This window comes from Triturus cristatus, chromosome 1_1, assembly GCF_964204655.1.
Source record: "Triturus cristatus chromosome 1_1, aTriCri1.1, whole genome shotgun sequence".
Classification (NCBI taxonomy): domain Eukaryota; kingdom Metazoa; phylum Chordata; class Amphibia; order Caudata; family Salamandridae; genus Triturus; species Triturus cristatus.
The window spans coordinates 850491677-850510291 of NC_140579.1; positions in this window are offsets into that span (position 1 = coordinate 850491677).

Here is an 18615-nt window from a genome sequence, read left to right on the forward strand (position 1 = left end):
CGTGCGTAAGCTTTGCCATTGAATGCAATGAGGTCCGACGCGGGTGACAATGCGTACGCTTTGCACGGTTCATGACCGAGCCGTGCGTACGCTTTGCCATTGAATGCAATGAGGTCCGACGCGGGTGACAATGCGTATGCATTGCACGGTTCATGACCTAGCCGTGCGTACGCTTTGCCATTGAATGCAATGAGGTCCGACGCAGGTGACTATCATGCATACGCATCGGGCAGGCATGGTCCGAGACAGGCTTACGCCTTGGCCATTGAATCGTATGGAGACGGGTGCATGTGTATTTTCAAACTACGCGTTGTACAGTCAGTTGACCGAGCCGGGCGCACCCATTGGCTCTGGACTGTCATGGAGACGGATGCAGATTCAAAACTTGTACGATTTGTGCGCTGGAAATTCAGTTGGATGCCTACAACAATGTTGCAATTCCTAGGGTTTTATGAAGGTGAAGATTTGAACGATGCGGAAGGCGTGTACGAGTCGTACATTTCCATGGATTGGCCAGATTCATAGAATGCAACCGTGTTGGACCTATCACTTGGGACACATGGCACAGATTCTGCCTCTGCAGCACAGATATAAGGCTGGCTGTCCCCCAGGGAGCTCACTTGCCTGCACTACATGCTACTGGACCACATCCCTGCTACCACTGCTGCTGTCTCTGCATCCTCTGGCTCCTGCTATGGCACTTACTCTGGAGAGGGCCCAGGCCTTAACTGAGGAGGAAAAACAGGCCCTGCTGGACGGGCTCCTTCCACAGTACAGCAAGCTGTATGGGAAACCAGGGGAGCAGGTGAGTGTGCAGTCCACTGCCTTCCTAATTGTGCATGTTGTCTGACTAGCAATACTAGCAGTGTGTACACCAGTGGCATGCATTCGCACTGACTACTTTCATCACCCAAAGTGTGTAGGTACATGTAATGAACAGGTGACCTGCTGCTAAAGTGCATTAGTGCAAGCTTAAACTTCCCAGGCATTGTTAACATGTCAGACATGCAGGTGATTTGTCCTTCCCCATGATTGCACTACCTGTGTAACTAATTTCCCTTTGTGATGATATGTATCTCCAAATGTGTGCAGCACAAATATGGGGCATGTGTGTTAATGTAATTTTAACTTTGTCATCCTCACAGGTTGATGCCCACCAGAAGCAGGAGATATGGCTGACCATCGCCAGGGCAGTTCGTTCGGTGGGGGTCTACAAGCGCCGGATCCGCAACTGCCAGAAGAGGTGGCAGGACCTTCGGGGCTGGACCCGGAGGATAGCTAGAGTCCAGCTGAAGCTGTCACCTCCACGCAGAAGGGGCGGACACCGGACCCTGACCCCCCATATGCTCCGGATCCTAGCGGTGGTCTTCCCAGACCTGGATAGGCAGCTGAAGGCCAGACAGCAGCAGGAAGGGGGTAAGTCCATGCCTAATCTGTGTACTATGTCTGACATGCTAATTGCAATCTTTTGGCTTGGTCACACTTCCACATTACATAGGTCTTGTAGTCCAATACTCAGGTCCCTCAATTGTGTGATGCACCCTCCTCATCTGTTCGAAAGGTGTGGCCCCTACAGTCTGTTGCTTGTGTCACTAGGGCACTGTGTGCCTGCAGTCAGCTATGCTTCAGCTACCGGACAGCATCTGTCCCCGTGACTCTGTTGTGTGTTTCATGGGTGGTTCAATTGTTTGCCAAATGCCTGAGATCTGACATGTGATCTGTGTGTGCCCTTGAGATGTGTTCCAATTGCTGGTCTGATTCGCCACATGTGGCTGGGGTATTCCAAACAAACCCATGCAGCAGGGGACTCCAATTTTGGGGCCTCAGGAGTATGTATATAAAGTATGTCACACTTGCTTAGCCACCTGACTACTGTCCAGGGCCAAACACTGTTTCATGTAGACCTGGGCAGTCATGCCTCCTCAAGGGCATTTAGAAACACTCTGTAATCCCACTCCTGTGTATCAAACTACAGATTGTGCTTAGTGACATGTGCCTTCAGGTGTCTGCCTCTGTGTCATTATGGTGTGGCTTGTTGTTACGTACAACTGGGGTGTCCATGATTCAGAGGGTCAGCAGGACATGTGAGATGTGACTGTGAGAGACAAGACCTGTGTGACATATAGGTGTGTGATCATCTGACAGCGCACAATGGTGTATGCAACTGTGTCCTTCATGCAGCTGGGTTACATGCATGGCAGACTGTGATGTGTTAATGTACAGGGAGTTGTGTTTGCAGAGACTCCTATGTCTGATTTGCATGAAGTGGGGTTTTCTGGGTCCTGGATATGTTGTTTGCAGGGGATTGGCAAGTGCACCGGTCATCTGCAGAGTTAGCTTTACCCCTGAGCTATGATTGTGAGACAGTGCATACTGTTGTCGTCTGGATGCCCTGCCCCTGTGACAGGAGACAGTGTTGACTGACTTTCTAGGCATGCCAGTGCCGTGGCATTTAACTTGCTATGAGTGATCCTGCATTGTGTTCAAGTGTGCACCATGCACCCCATTGTAGCCTTGCCCATCAGGACATGAGAACATCATAGTGTGTGTTGCTGGCATGCATCACAAGCATGTGAAATGAGTCTCTGCCCATCCCTTCATCCGGACACCTGTACTGAGTCAGTAGCAAGAGATGTGCTTTGTGTATAGTGACATACTCCTACATGTTCACTTGCATGTACAACTAATGTGTTGGTGGTGCATGTCGGGCCATTGGGGTATTAGCATCCAACATGCAACAAACATGTGTGCAAGTCAAGGAGGGATATGTGTGTCATGGTTGATGTTGAGAATGACAATTGGCTTATTCTAAACAGTGTTTGCACTTTGAGCTGTGTTCAGTTGATGATGCCAGGGCTTGCCCTGTGATGTGATGTACTCACTGTGGTGTGTGCAGTCAGTGCAGGTGACTGATGTTGTTCTCTTACTTCCTATTCCTATCCAGATACATCCACGGCCACAGGAGGGGACAGCTCCACGGACCAGGATGAGCCACAGAGCCTGACAGGGACAGAAGGAGAGGAGTCGGGGGGGGACCCAGTGGCACGGAGGGCGAGAGAAGCCACACAGAGGAGTCATCCGCACCATCCCCCCAGCTGAGGGCCACAGCAGCTCTGAGGATGACTCCCTTGTGGAGGCGGGTGTCAGCAGCCACCAAACCCCAGCTAGTGAGGCTGTCCCCGCCATCGCCCCCACCACCACCACCACCACCACCATCACCACCCTCCCATCGGCTCCCATCCCAGAGGTCCCTGTAGGCTCCCGTGTTCGGGAGCATGTCTCCTTTGTGCCAGGCACTGCACCCCCTGTCCCTGTGTCCCCTGCTGCCCTGAGTGAGGAGTCTGTGGACTTACTTAGACAGATCCACGTAGGGCAGACGTCGATGCTGAAGGTCCTCCATGCACATACAAGTCTGTTGACGCAACTGGTGTCATTCATGGAGGGCATTTCCTCGGGCATGTCTGCCCTACAGAGGACCAATCAGTCCATGGCCTCCTCCCTAACGGCAGCAGTGTCCCTCCTCCAACAGTCCCGCACCCCTTCTACCCCTGCACCACCCACGATTCCTAGCAGCCTACCTGTCCCAAGCACACACACACCTGCATATTCTCACAAAGCCACAGACACGAGCAGCACACAAACACCCAAACTAAGGGCTAGACGTGCATACAAGCAAGCGCAGGCGACTGATACCACACTCAAAGGGCTGGTTTGTAGACACACACACAGTCATCCACAACCACTCCTCAGTCCTCCAAAACCTCTCCCTCCCAGCCCCCTTCCCTTGCCTCACCTGCAACCCCATCTCCACAGAAGCTCTTCCTCTGTGACCTTGGCCTCTTCCCCACTGACCCAGCAGATCCTGATTACAAGGGGAAGAGGAAGTCCCCACACACAGAGGTGAGTGCCCCTCACACCCGGACACCCTCCCCCAGGCGCAGTCAGTTTGAGACCCCCACCCGCAAGTCCCCCCGGAGCCGGAAGAGCAAGACCCCAGCGCCACCACGCAGCTCCAAGGCAAAGTCTCCGTCCTCCATCCCACCACTCCAGAGGTTCCCCCGCCACTCCCTGCCCCGGGTTTATCCACCCACAGATACACCATCCCCAACATGCTGTGGCCCTGTCCCCCTGCCACTTGCTCCTCCACACCTGGTCAGACGGTTAGTGCCACTGATGTGGGGACCGTGTCCCCTCCCTCTGTCCTGCCGACCTCACCTGCACCCCTTTCCGCTCACATGGATTTAGGCACTGCAGTGGAGTCCACGACCACCCCGTCTGACTTGGGCACTGCAGTGGGGACCCAATCCACTCCATCTGACCTGCCCACTGAAGTTGTGCCGGCACCCACCCCATCTGACTTGTGCCCCACAGTTGTGACCACTTTAGTCAGCTCCACTGCAGTTGTCAGTGACTCTCCTGCATCCACCACCCCTTCACTGCCTCCTTCAGCTGCGCCCTGATCCTGTCCCTGTGGTGCCTGGCCTGCCCCCATGTATGCCCCTCCGAGGGGAAGTCCCCTGTCCTTAGCAGTGCAGGCAAGCAACGTGTGACAGTTGTCACTCTAGTTCACTCCTTGGCATTTGGAAATGGACTGGCCATTGGCCTTTTATTTGAACGGACGTTTAACTTTTAATATGCTGAATAAAGCTTTTTTCTTTATCCCTGTGAACTTGATTTAGCTGTACATTAGGTTGCTGATGTTTAACATGCCCTTGCACCTGTAATGCTTGCTGTCCAATGTTGAATACTGAGGTGTTGATGTGAGGTACTCCATGTGGTCCATGAGATATGTATCCTATTCTGGTGGGTATCCATGTCATCCTTTGCAGCTACCTGGGTGTGTCACGATCAACTATTTGTGGACATCTCTGTGAACATTTCATTTGCATGGTCACATCTCTGGCTTGCACCCATGCACATATGATGTGCTTCCCATTGTCCAATTTGTCAATTTCACAGACTTTGTGCGCATCACCACTGGACCTACAGGTGTGGGCATCATTGGTATAGGAGCAACTGGGTCCTTTGTGCAACTTGCTGTACATATGTTTTGAGTATGTGTAGATGACTTAGGGGAGTCTCCCATACCCAGGCTGTTGTGACCAGAGCCTTCATTGTGTGGTAACTGATGGCTGACTGACCAAGTGTTCTGCTGACACAAGTGAGACGTGCTGTGAATATGTTTGGCACAGCTGGGCTTCCACAGGAGCTGGGTCCCCTCAAGTAAGTGTGTTGTCCCGTGACATAGCCTGGGCCCATGGTGTGTGTTGTATGAGCATGTGTGTGTGTCCACATTAGGCCTGGGCGAAGCACTACGCTACGCTCGCGTAGTTTGCGAAGTTCGCGCTACTTCGCGCTACGCGAACTGCACGTAGCACAGTGCGAACACGCGTAGCGTAGTGTTGCGTAGTGCTGCGGTCATTTTTTGCTTGCTCGCGGTCCTCAACGTCAAGTTGGCGACCGCGAGCAAGCAAAATGACATCCTGGCGAGACTTTTTCCTTGTTCGCGATCGCGAGCATGGAAAATAAACCTCCCGGCGAGATTCCCAACGCGAGAAGGTCAGGTTTCTCATTGCGAGGGGTCGCGTATGCTCGCGACCGCTCGCGATGAGAAACTACCAGTTCGCGTTGAGAAAGCTGCAGCTCGAGTAAAAATCTACTCGAGCAGCAGAAAACTACAGCTCGCACTGTGCAAGATGCCATTTTCAATGATTGCACAGTGCCGGTTGCTTGTCCGCACTGTGCAATCATTGAAAACAACATCTTGCACAGTGCGAACATGTTACTTCGCAGTTCGCGAAGTGCTACGCGTAGCTCGCGTAGTGCGAACTTCACTTTGCGTAGCTTCGCGAAGTGCTACTTCGCGAACTACGCCCACCCTTAGTCCACATCCCTTTTCATACACAGGCACTGTTCCCTTGATATGTTCCTGTTGCTGATGCTTGCTAAGTGGTACTGTGTTCATCCCACTACTTTGCCATGGGCTACCAGATGTGTGGGTGCATGACACACTACTCTTAATTGGTGTTTCATCATTTGGATTTGTCAGTTCTGAGTGGTGATGATGTTGGCAGACACAGATGGGACACAGTCAGGGTTCCCCAAGGCACTTGTTTATTCGCAATATCATGTAGTTGTCCCTTGGTGGTACCTTTCAGTGATTGAGACATGTGTATGTGTGTGTGACTGCTCCCACTTGTCGGGTTCAGGGCTGCAATGTTGGCAGGTGTCAGCATGTGTGCCTTGTGGTTCTCCTTGGCTTCTGCATTGTCCTGGGACTGTGGCAGGTATTCTGAAGGTTACGTGAGCTTTGACGTCATGGCCATGTACCGCATACTGTGCAGTATGTCTGTCATTCACCTGGGTTGTAAACTGTCCTTGTGTGATGAGTCTGTGCACCTTAGTTCCTCCTAACATTCCTGTGTTTGTCATGGGTGCATGTGCAATGTCACCTGTCCATGTGGGCTTCACAGATGCACATTGTTGCAGTTCAGGGTGTGTGGTGTTGAGGGTGGACTGATGTAAATGTTTGCATGGCTGGTCCCCTAGCTCCCGTTTGTCCATGGATGAGGGGCCATGCTGAGGGATTTGTGTTTGTGTATGTGTGATGAACGTTTGTGGAACAGGACACATGCTGGGTTTCCCAGTTTGTACGACATCTGCCTTTGTCATCACAGTGGAGGTATCATGCATGCTTGTGTCACCCCAATGTCTGGTCCCTGGGGTAGTGCTGTTGTGTGTCAGTCTCTTGCTGTGTTAGTTAGTGTTCATTACAGCTTGTGTCACATGTGTCTGTTGTGCTCCCTCTCATCTCACAATGCCTGATTGCCCACTAAGGGTGTCCCAATGATGGTTTGCTTTTGTATGGCACTGTGTCCACATCTGTGTCACTGTGGTTCAGCCCCCCTCATGTGTTGTGTAGTTGCCTGGGGATACTGAGACACACACACATGTTATGTCAGATGTGCAGTGTGAGTTTGCCTGTTTGTGTATCTGCATCAGTGCATTGGTATTGCTGTTGTGGGCCTTTGTCTGGATGCTGTTTCTGTGATTTTCCCTGCTGTCCCTGTGAGTCATATCACATCATTGTGCACATTCATCCTGGTTGTTAGGTGCCATTGCTGGCATGGAATAGGAGTTTGTGAGCTGACACTTACAGTCTATACAGGTTGTTTTGATTAGTGTGTCTATTTTCGAGATGTTTGCATGCTTTGTGATGGTCACTTCTGCTCTTGGTTCATTGTACAGTGTATGCATTGTCAGCCCCCATGGGTGGTGCTTGTCTGCACATGGCCGAGAGTGTGTTAGGTTTTCACAGCACTGTTAGGCCACCACATCTCTGTGGGTATGGGACACAACCACTACTTCGCCCCAGAAGTGTTTAATGTGTTGGTGAAGAACCAGGGCCTTATGGGACTGGCGGCGCAGGGCACGCCTTAATCTCCTGAGTTCACCTGCTTTGTTGAACAGAGACACAGGACATTCTGTTGAACGTAGAAGATCAGGTTTATTAGCTGCAGCTAAGTACAGTTGTCCCAGAAGTACACTCAGTATGTTCTTAGGAGACTGCCACTTTACTCCGTGGCGCACAATCTTTTATAGCACATAGATTCACCAAGAACACTCCCAATGCATACATGATTATCCAATGAGAAGAGTTTGAAAACAAGCTATAACCAATGAGAAAAGTTTGAAAACAAGATATCAAGTAACCCAAATAAACCTCTCTTCCAACTGTTTTTGTCACCCCTCCCCACAAGTTAATCAGTGGTAGTGTCTACAACTCAACTTGCAGGTGGCAGGACATATTTGTATGCTTTGGAGGACAGTTGTGAAATGAGAGAATACAAGTAGAGAATAGCGAAGGCCAGAAGATAAGATAAAGTCAGGAAAGAATGGTGTGAACCGACAGACAGTTGAGACAGGGTTTAGTCAAACCAGACGAGGATTAGTGGGCTCAGCCAGTCCCTGACATCAGTCTCGTAAACAGAGGCAGAAGGTTATTTGACACATCGCAGTAATATCAGCAGAAAAACTTCGTTCATTGTGCTGCCTGAGTGAGGGCAACACAAAATGGCGGTGGAACACAAAAAAATGGTGGCTGAATACAAGCGAGATCAAAAATCAAATTTCCTCAGACCCTCCTTTTGCCATAACTCAGGCAAAACACACAGATTCACGTTAATCTGAATCAATGTCAATAGCCATGAGGTCGTCAAACTGTTGCTGCAACATCATTTTAATGTTCTCTGTTTTCTGTGACTCAGGTCTTGGGACACACAGAGTGGCACAAAGACCGCAGATGGCGGGGCCACACTGCATACAGAGACAACAGGAAAAAATGATGGCCAAAACCACTCCAAGGAAGGTTAGTACCTTCCATCCCCATTTAGATAGTAATCCCCAAAACCATCCTAATAAAGACCAATCTCCTTCGTCTTGATGAATCGATTCGGAGATCATGTGTAATTTGGAGATGGCTTGGTATACCGTAGGGGCGTCGTCAGGTATATAAATACAACAGCTAGATCCGATCAATTTACAGACTCCACCACGATCTGCAAGAATAACATCTAGTGCAATCCGGTTCTGCAAAGTCATGAGACGATCCACCTGAAGTTCAGCTGTGAGATTACTCAAGGCTCCCACAGTGACATCTATGGTAGTCTCAACAACACGAACCAGCTGTCTCATGTTTCTGCTGTTGGCCATTGGGCCCCAAAAAGGAAGAAATCCTTTGAGGAAATCACTTCCCTCTTGTCCTGCCGTGTCTTTAGAATCAATAATCCCTCTGCCATATCTGTTTCTTTGATGGCCTGAAGGAGCAGTGTATGTAGGAGGGAGAAGAAAAGCTATATAGCATGTTCCTGAAAAATCAGTTGGTAGCCACGTGTAAGCTCTATCGTGGCAGACAAAATATGTGCCCTGGGATGGCACTAACTGCGGTGAATTCTGAGACGTGTAGATGTATGTATGGGAACAAAAGCTTTTTCTTTGTCCAGTGTCAATAGTCTGGCCATTCATTTGTAAACAGAAATTACCTTGATGAGGGACAGTCCAAATTGGTGAAGATTTTCCCTGTTTAGTTTTATCTGTAAGGCTAGTAATGTAACGAGTCACGTTCCAATTAGTATATGTTTGTCTCTCGTCAACAGGAACCTTATTATTCTCCACAATTTTAGTCATAGCCACCATTCCCTTTATCAGAGAATTATGACTAAAATCTGGCTTACTACCATAGGAACCAACTGAACGTCTAAATCGGCTCTTATATGCACGTGAAAATATTACAAAATAGGCCCAAGCGGAACCTTCATAAGAAAATGGAAGGACTAAATATGGCATCCCTTTATCTGTGGTATGAGGCATAAGTCCACACACCCAACAGTCGGTTGTGTTGACTACCAATTGGTGTTGGTGCAACAATTGGATAAATGAATTATTAAAATATTCTGTTCTCCTGATTAGTTCATGTTGGGGAAGTGTATATAATTGATGTGTGGAGATAGTAGAATGAAGAGGCAAGGAGATAGAATTAGGGACAACTTTTTGCTGCATAGCATGAATAACCCAACCTACACAAGCCAATAAGATACACAAAAATATAGAAACACAATGTTACGCCACATCGACTGTACAATATTTTACAATATTTCTTTCTCATCTCTTCCTTATTATCCTTCTTTCCTAATTTCACATCCATCCTCTAAAATTGTTGCTCACGGCAATCTTCCTTACTCACTTGGCTGTGATTATTAGCCGTCCTATGACACTGCAAGTCCTGGGGGCCTAGCCATTATACAGGTCACAAACCAAGACTCCTACCGTGACCCTGCAACCTGGACAGATGATAAATGTAGCAGAAGAGATGGAAATCTCAGATGTCCTTGACCAATCTAGGTCTTAAATTGTATCTAGTCCTTGTTGGTACAGTTTGGTCTTGAAATAGGGTCTGTGGCTCTGTAGTGTTTAATCGGAGATGGGAAGGTACTGCTTCTTGTAGAATGTCGTCATCTTCTTTCTCCGATCGAGTTCCATCCAGGTGTGCACTACTGAAAGGTATGAATCGGGGGAATTTTTCTCCTTCAGAAACACCTATACCCTTATGAACCCACTGATCAAAAGGCAAGGGCAAGGGCACTTTCTTGCAGTGCACGCCGTGGATCCAATTCTTTTTCCCTTCAACTTTTACTGCTGTGCGAGGTTCCAAATTCTTTGTCCTCTGAATATTTTTCACACAGACCCAGTCTCCAGGTTGGATAGAATGACCTGGGTCTGTGGAGGCTTCTGGTAAAGCGTTTTGAACCTGTTGGTGAAGAACACGTAATTTAGTGGTGAGGTCATGTAAATAGTCAATCAGCATTGGATACTGTATATCAGAATACTTTCTAGGGCGAGGGACTCCCCATACATTAGCTGGGCGCCCGAAAACAATCTTGTATGGGCTGAGTCCCAAACGAGAATGTACAGCTGTTCTAGTGGACAGGAGAGCCAAAGGTAAAGCATCGGGCCAATTAAGACCTGTGCTGGCTTGTACTTTTGCAAGCTTAAATTTGAGAGTGCCGTTATAGCACTGTACCAAACCCGCGGACTGAGGATGATTTGCCGCATGAAACTTCTGCCTTATACCAAGACCGGTACACACCTTTTGCATAATTTGGCCTAAAAATTCACTTCCATTGTCACTCCAGACAATGCGCGGCAAAGCAAACCTAGGGAAGAACTCTTTTAGAAGTACCTTGGCAGTGGACAAAGCAGTGTTGTCTTTCAGGGGGTAAGCCTCTATCCATCTGGAAAAGGCACATACCACTACAAGAACATATTTAAGATTGTTACATCGATCCATGTGAATGTAGTCGATTTGCAACACCTCAAAAGGATATGTTGGGGGAGCAAAATGACCTGCCGGAGTTGGGGTTCCCTTTCCCGGATTGTACATCAAGCAAATGATACAATGCTGCACCACATTATCTGCACATTTTGGAATCCCTTCGTTCAGCCACACTGGAGCCAGAAGTTTACATATTCCTTTTGCACTGATGTGGGCTGGACCATGCGCCATAGTAACTACAGGCAGTACGTAGGCGTCTGGTAACAGCCAACGCTGGTGTTCTGACAATTCTATCCAACATCCTGTTACGTCTAACATTCCTGTACTCTCTTTCCACTTTCTCAACTCTTTCTCTGTAGCATCTCCCTGAATCGATCTCACACTTTCTATTGTGTCCTCACACATCCCTCTTTCCCTGACCCAATTCGCAGGGCCCGCAACATACATGCGACTTGTAACATCTCTGGCTGTCCTTTTTGCTACCTTGTCCGCAAAAGCATTTCCGCGACCAACATCATCAGTAATCTTCTTATGCGCACTATATTTCACAATTGCTATCTGGGTAGGCAAAACAAGTGACTCAAGAAGATAAGTTACCAATTGACCATGCTGTATTTTAGTACCGTGGGAGGTAAGGAATCCTCTTTCCTTCCACAAACGACCGAAGCTATGCGCCACACCGAACGCATACTGGCTGTCGGTATACACATTCACTCTCTTTCCTTTAGATAACACACACGCTCTGGTCAAAGCTATCAGTTCAGCTGCCTGAGCTGAATTATGTCTGATGCGTGCTGTCTCCACGATTGTATACAAGGTGGTAACAGCACAAGCTGAAGTTGTCTCACCATTTGGGAGTTTGAAACAAGACCCATCCACCCATAGGATCCCATCTGGATCCACTAACGGCGTATCTTTCAAATCAATCCTTCCTTTTTTCTCCTCCTCAGTATGAAGAAAACAATCATGTTGTTTCCAAATATCTTTCTCTTCTGGAAGAGGTAACAGTGTGGCCGGATTTAAAATATTACATCGTTTGATGTGCACATGACTAGCCAAGAGCGTCAGCTCATATCCAGACAATCGAGCACTTGTAAGATGTTGTGTTTTCGTCCTATTTAGCAAGGTATCCACTGCATGTGGTACCATAACAATGAGAGTATTATCTAGCACCACTCCAGCAGACTGACGAATAGAAATCGCTGCTGCTGCTGTAGCTTTAAGACAACTAGGCAATGCCTTGGCTACTGGGTCTAACGTAGCTGAAAAATAGGCACATGGCCGCTGTTTGTCTCCAAATCGTTGTGTTAAGACTGACAACGCACAACCCCCTCTTTCATGGACATAGAGCGTGAAGGGCTTACTGTAATCTGGAGTACCCAACACAGGAGCAGAACACAGAGCAGTACGTAAATCAGATAAACTCTTCTGACATTCGTCAGTCCAAGGAAGGGGTTGGGGTGTGTCTTTCAAAGTGAGTGCTAACAAAGGTTTGGCCAACAAAGAAAAATTCGGAATCCACTGTACAATAAGAAGTGATGCCCAGAAAGGCGCACACCTCTTTGTGTAGATGGCACAGACATTTGCGCAATTGCTTGAATTCGTTCTGGGGTTAATCGCCTTCCCTCCTTTGATAAGAGATGACCCAAATAGGTAACCTCTCGACGGACATATTGTAGTTTAGAAGGCGAAACCTTATGATTAAGATCAGACAAGTGACGTAACAGTGCAACAGTCACATTCTTGCAGACATCCTCTGAATCAGCAGCAATCAACAAATCATCCATATATTGAATAAGAGTAGCACCTGGGGGCAGAGGAAAAATATTGAGCTGACATTTCAGAGCTTGACTATAAATGGAGGGGCTTTCACAATAGCCTTGGGGTGCGCGCTTGAACCGGAAACTTCGGCCTCCTAGAGAGAAACCAAAAATATCCCTACTCTCTTTGGCAATGGGAATGCTGAAGAAAGCATTTTTCAGATCAATAACAGAAAACCAAGCCGCTGAGGCAGGTATCATAGTTAACAGGGCAGTGATATCTGGAACAACAGGAAACTGTGGTACAACAATTTTATTGACCTCCCGAAGATCAATCACAAAATGATAAACAGGAGGCTTAGAAGGGTCAGTGCGTTTAAGAACAGGAAGAATAGGACTATTACATACATTTCCTCTCGTTTCCTCAATCACACCCTTCTAACCCAAATCATAAATGATATCCAAAAGCGCTCTTTCACCTTCATTGGAAATTCTGTATTGTGAAATGCGTGGCAATTTAGCATTGGGCTTGAGAGTAACAACATAAGGCGGGATCTCAAGACAACCAACATCATTTGGACCCGTAGCCCAGAGCGTTGCAGGAAGAGAGCAATTCAGGTGGGAATTGATCTTTAGACAAATACATTAAAGAAGTCAATTTCTGCCCTAAAGTGAGATGCACACCAGAAGGAGAACAATATATCGTTGCATGCATTCTTTTCAATAGATCCAAACCCAACAGATTCTCGCCGCAACCAGTCGTTAAAAGAAGAGGAGCTTCCATATCATAAGGGACAATTGAAATAGGCAAAGGACAGGAGACCGGGTTACGAACTGGGGCGCCAGAAAATCCTACCGATACATTTGTTAAGCCAGACAAAGGTGCCCCAGGGAGTTTAGAGTGAATGATAAAACTTCTCATCGCACCAGTATCTAAAAGAAATGGCTCTGAAACACCCATTGTAGTGACATTGACATAAGGCCCATCCTGATTTACTGGAATCGATACAACTCCCTCACTTTGTCTGTGGCTGTCCTAGTTAGCGTGAAGGCTTTCATTTTCACCTTCAACATGATAATCATCATTGTAATACTGTGTAGACTGAGTATTCTGCTGATCGAAGTAGTTCGTAGAATTTGGAGGGGGTAAGGAACGCTGTTCTTGAGGCATCACACCTCGACCTCTACCCCTGTATATTATCTGGAAACCACCACGGCCTCGTAGAGCAGATAGTTCTCCCTTACGTTGCAATAAAACCGGGTTAAAATGACCTTCCTCTCTACAATAGGCACATTGGTTAGGACCTAATAAAGGTCGCGGAATAAAGGGCTCAGGCTTTTGATACACCCTCTGAAACTGTGGAGGCTGTTGAAACTGGCGCTGAGTATAACGAGGAGGATAAGCTTGTTGCAGAAGAACCTTCGTTTTTAATTCTTTCGTCTTCTCTTGCTTATCTTTCTCCTCTTTATCCCTGTTCTCATAATATTGAGCAGTAGCCAATATCTGGGCAGAAGAAGAAACAGCCCATGAACTCTTTGAGTCTTTCAACTTATGTGACAGTTCGGGAAGCAAATTAAATACAAATTTATCTACAAATAATTGCTGTCCACCCTCCGTAGTCATATCCTGACCACTGTGATCAATAAACGTCTCCTCAAAACGGGTGAAGAAATCGGAGACACTCTCATCTTTCTTCTGCTTACACGCAGCTAATTTATCCCCATTAACTCGCAAGGCGGGCATCATCGTTTTCATTAAAGTAATAATCCTACCAGGGAGTTCTGAAATCAAAACATCAGGCTTAGCACCACCCACTTGGGCTGCATCTGCGGCAGTTATAGCAGCCCAATCACCACCCAATGCTTGGGCGTGATCCTCTCTACGAATCCGAGCCCATAATGCTTGTGGGACTACATTTCCCATCAACATATCAATATCGGCTAAATTCATAATACAGGCATCAACAGTCTGGGACAACTCCTTATAATAGCCAGCAGGGTTTTTACGGGGATCCGGTAGAGACTGTTTAAGAGCCAAAACTTCAGATCTCTTCCAGGGGACATGTACCCATATACGCTGGAAGTGCGCGGGAATAGCTGGATTAGCACCTGCTTGTGCAACCGCTCCTCTCCACACTGGAGGAACCTCTCTCATGGGATAATGTTTGGATGTCTGCCTAACAGCAGGATCGGAATCAAAAAAAGTCTGTGAGGAAAATAAGGACCTAAAAGTGACAAGTGTCCTTACGGCATCCTCAACCTTAAAACCCACAATGAGTCCCTTATCGAAATTAGCCTGAACATCTAACAAACCCTGAGGAAGTAAACCCAAATCCATATCCTCCCATTCTTTAGCGAGAGTGTCACACATAACATTAAATACATATCTCTGCGTGGGCGCCTCCCACTGATGAAAGGTGGTCATGATATCTTTCACACTATACTGGGGACCCTTCTCGATCCATTTGCGAGCGAGAGAGTCCAATACCACCCGTTCGTCGGAACCTGGGAGTTGACTACGAGACTGTCTTCGAGAAAAAGCCGGAGACATATTCAAAGTCTCAAAGAAAGGAGACAGAAACCCAGAGACAGTATCTGTGATTCGTTTGCGCACAGTAGGAGAATTAGACATAAGAACAGGGGACAAGGTATTAGGTGAACTAACAGAAGAATTAACAGTTATAAGGGGAGCCGAAGTCAAAGGAGATTGATGTTCAGGAAATGGAGGCAAAGAAGTCGGTGGCGGAAGAGGTGGGTGTGGCACTACCGGAAGGGGCGGGTGTGGCACTACCGGAAGGGGCAAATGCGGAAGAGCCGGAGCGGGCGGAGGCGCAACTAATGGCTGAAATGGTTGTAACAATGGGGGTGCATTGGCACCTTGTACATAGGGAGGAGGCAATCTCAATAAGTGAGACATCAAAGGGTCTTCCTCCGGATCCTTACTTTTATCAGAAGGGGAAATAGGCAACACCGGATAGCATTTATCTATCGCCAAACGATGCTGTCTCTCTGAAATTTCCATTTCATGATTAATCTCATTATCTTTAAACTGCTGGGCAGCCTGTATAATCATCATACTTTGTGTTTTCTTATCTCGTTTTGCCTGTTTAATTTCTCTCTGTTTGGCTTCCTTACGCCAGAGGCGGAAAGAGTCAAACATTGCCGGCAGCTCTTTTCTTTTAAACAAAATTGCTTCCAAATTATCTAATATGTCAGTGTTAGACCTGGCACCATTGGCGTGAGTCTCCCTTCCTTTTTTCACTGTGTCTCCTCTGTTCTTGCTGGTTATAGATGCTCTGGGCGCTGTGCCGCTGCCATTCAGTACCACAGCGCGAATGCTCCCTTTGTAAAGATGACATATGAATTGGTACATCCATGATTGGCTTAGTCAGTTTACCTGTTAGTCCCTAGTAGCGTGGCCGGTGTGTGCCCAGGGCTGGTAAACCGAATGCTGCTGGTGGGCCTGCAGCACTGGTTTGTGCCACCCACAGAAGCAGCTTGTAAAGTGTGTCTCAGACCTGCCACTGCAGTGTCTGCGTGCAGTCCAGAACTGCCATCTTGGCTGTGAAGTGCACCCGCTTCCCAGCCCCTAAAACCTTCCCTTGGCATCATGTAAGCCCCCCTTATGATAGGGCGCATTGTATGTGTAAGGTAGGACATGCCCTGTTGTATGTAGCATGTCCTAGTAGTGAATTACACCCAATTTCGTTTTTCACTACTGTAAGGCTACCTGTTCTCCATAGGCCAGAATGGGAGGTCTGGGCTATTACATCCTATAGTCCTAACTGACCCACAGAACATGGTAGAAAAACGAATCTAGTATGCCTGAGCTCAGAATATTAAAATACATCTTTTAGTGAAGGTTATTTTTATATTCTGTGTTTGAAACTACCACTTTTAGAGTATAGGTACTTTCTTGCCTAAGCCTTCCAGTTGCTCTGCTATTATGTGTATTGGCTGTCTGGTTTTGGAGGGACAGGGCAGGCTGAGTCAGACCTGGGTTGAATAGAGCGACCTGCTTAGGTGTGAGGGGAGGGGTAGCTCCTGCACTTGAATAGGGCTGTGCCTGGCAAGGTGAAAGCTGGCTCCACCTCCCACTGTGCGTCTGAGGCAGACCCCCTCTTTCTGAAAGGAAGGATGCAGCCTGATCAACAAAGTGCTCCAGGGCTGGGCAAAACTGGTTCTGGCTGGGTTCAGAGGCTTGGGACCCCTAAGAACAAAGACTTTGGGGGTATAAATATTTGTGCACAAACCCCTACAATTGGCATTGCTCCTGGATAACAAGAAGAACCTCTGTCCGTGTGGCTACAGGAATCTGCAAGAGAAGGACTGTCCTTGTGCCTTGTGTGCTGTTTCTGGGACTGGCCTGCAGCTGCTACCACTGGACTTCAAGAAGAGGAAAAGAACTTTGATTGGACTTTTATTTTTGCTACCGCAATCACCCAAGGGCTAGAAGAGAGCTAGCCTCCTGCTGGAGTCTCAGGCACATCAGACTCCACCATCAGCCTCCTGTTTCCTCCCAGCGAGGATTACTATCTGCAGGTGAGGCCCCTGTGTGTTCCAGGGCCTCTATTTCTACTGCTGAGAAGAGAGCGCTGAAAATCGTCGCTAACCCCCGTTAGCGAGCCGCTGCAGCTGGTGAGCGTGAGGAAAATCGCCGTTCCGCTGTCGCCGAGTGCTCGCTATCCCCAAGAAGATCGCATCATTCGCCAGCGGGCCCGAAAACGCCCGCTATCTGAAAATCATCGCAACAGGATCATCGCAGCGCGGACGCCGAGCGTTCGCCATTTTCCCCGCATCGAATCCGGATCGTCGCTTCCTCGCGGAGCGCCATCTTTGTCAACGCAGCAAGATCGCACACGCAACAGGCTTGGTGCATCATCCTCCCTTCGCGGCAAGGATTTCATCGCATCACCGGCTTAGCGTGAGGAAGTTTGTCGCTTTGTCCTGCCCGCAACCCAGCGCATCATCCTCCCTTGCGGTAAGGATTCAACGCATCGCTGGTTAGCGTGAGGAAGTTTAACGCTACAACGCCTTAGCGACATTTTTGTTGCTTGCTCCAGGAACCAGATACTTTGTGAGTAAAAGGGTCGCACAGACCCCTGCCTTGAACTAAACATCATTTTGCGCACCCTGAACTATTTTTCCTTGCAGCATTTCCAAAGTGATTATATTTTTATAGTATTGTGGATTTTTACTGTTATTGGTCTTGTGATTAAGTCTATATAAAAAATACCTATTTTTCATAACTACTTGAGTGGTGTCCATTTGTAGTGTTCCTCATTATATTACTGTGTATGGTCATAAATGCTTCACACACTGCCTCTGAGATAAGCCTAGCTGCTCGTGCTACGTTACCACAGGGTTGAGCAGGGGTTGTCAAAGGGTGTAGGCTGCTTACTCTGACTTAGGAAGAAGGGTCCCTACTTGGACAGGCCAGCCATTGCCAACTAGAGACCCCCATTTCTAACATTGGTGGGCAGCGGTGAGGATCTGGACTTGCATTTATGATTGCATACAGTAATTATAGTGTACACTACTAGTGAGTGCAGACCATAACACAACCACATACGTTTTTGAGGTTTTTGATTCTATTTTTGATCGATATTGCCAGTTATTATTACAATGGCCAAGCCCAGATCCAATGCCTCTGAGGATCTCTCCTGGGAAGAAGAGAAATTAGACACCTACAATGCCAAGCAGCTCAAATATTTTTGCAAACGCTTCACAGTCCCTATCACAGGTCTCACTAAAAGGGAAGAGTATTACAAGGCGCTGAAGGCCTGGTTAGAAGCCAGGGATGCCCCAAAGAATGTAGAAGAGCCTGTGGAGGGAGGAGAGGATGCAGGAGAGCGGCAGGACGAAATTGTAGATTTGGTAGGGGATAAAGCAGTTTCCAGCCCGGGCACTAGTGTGTCCTCAAGGGGCCTGACTCCAGAAGAGATGGAGGACAGGGAGAGAGATAGGCGGCATAATATGGAGATGGCTAAGCTTAAATTGGATGGTCAGAGAGACCTAGAGAAT